The following is a 1,419-nucleotide window of genomic DNA, read 5'->3' on the forward strand; positions in this document are numbered from 1 at the left end:
TGCTTACTATCTGATGTTCTGTTGTTGGCTGTTTATCGATCCATTTCCTGTATTGCTATGTACTGTATATGCATTATCCTACTTGTGAGTATGTATTTTCCCTGGATAATGATTAACCTTCCATTTTGAAGCCAAGCCCTCCCTCCAGTCCATCTGCCTTGGTCCAGGCCTCGGAGGTTGAGAGGAACTGCTGGACCTCTGACCCTTTCCCTCCACCACTCCCTTCTTCTCCTTCTGTGTCATGTCTTTTTAGATTGTAAGCCTGAGGGCAGGGAACCGTCTAACTAAAAAGATGGCATGTACAGCGCTGTGTAAATTTACAGCGCTTCATAAATAAAGGTTAATAATAATAATTGGTTTGGATCCTGTTCTCTGGAGCAGCAGAAATTTTCCAGATATGATTATTCATGGATTTGATTAGTATGTTCTCTGTAGAAATCTCTAGGTCCTCCATCTCAACTCTGTGGGCAACCTCTGCAGAAATCATTTCTGAAGAGAACACTTCTCTAGGAATTTCTAGGTCTTCCAGTGCAATTCTATGGTCAACCTCTGGCTGATGTTCACAACAGAGTTGCACTGGAGGACCTACAAATGACTAGAGCCGTGTTATCAGGTATAAAAATAGTGGGGCTTTTTTATTTGCAAATCTTCCACCTTCAGAGAGGTCTTGTGCCCCTAACCTCAGCAAATGCGGAAGGTCCACTGTACTACTAATAATTACAACAATAACAACTACTACTTTTCATTTATTTATCTATAGAGTGTCATCAGTATACAGTACATAAAAAAGAATAAAACAGAAGGCAGCCCTGCTAAAAAGGCACAATTTTAAAATGACGTTATTTACCTAATGGAAGGAATGAGTAATGAAAGATAAAACTAATACAGCACAGTTTAAAAATGAATTATACAAATACATTTCTTTTATTCATTGACATGTCACTTTGTTCCCAGTAATGGGACACAAGGAGGGTTACACCTTATGTTAAAAAGTAATGCAGATTAAGGACTACATTAAAGCAGCAAAGTGATATTTTAAAAAATTAAACAACTTGTGAAGTTAAACAATTATAAGAGTGCGTACAGTCTTTTCTGTGTAATGTTAGACTATCAGCAACACTCATTTTGTATTATTCCAAGTATTTCTATGGCTTCTCCAATACTCCTTGATGCAGCTTCGGGTCTGAACCATGACCTGCTCCCATGTGAATCCGTTGATGCAGCTTCAGAGTCATGCTTTGGGTGAAATGCTTCCCACAATCTGGACACTCATGGGTTTCCTTCTGTGTGTGACATCTTTGGTGTGTTTTAAGACTTGTGCTCTGAGTGAAGGCTTTTCCACATTCTGAGCATTCAAAGGGTTTCTCCCCTGTATGGGTTCTTTGGTGTGTTTTAAGACTCATGCTCTGAGCAAAGGCC

The 1,419-nt window shown here is 39.4% G+C and overlaps 1 pseudogene; it reads right to left on the bottom strand.

The window, feature by feature from the left end:
* Positions 1 to 765: 765 nt before the first annotated feature.
* LOC121922980 overlaps positions 766 to 1,419 on the bottom strand; it is a 21,015-nt pseudogene continuing 20,361 nt past the window's right edge.

This window comes from Sceloporus undulatus, chromosome 2, assembly GCF_019175285.1.
Source record: "Sceloporus undulatus isolate JIND9_A2432 ecotype Alabama chromosome 2, SceUnd_v1.1, whole genome shotgun sequence".
In the NCBI taxonomy this organism is placed as follows: domain Eukaryota; kingdom Metazoa; phylum Chordata; class Lepidosauria; order Squamata; family Phrynosomatidae; genus Sceloporus; species Sceloporus undulatus.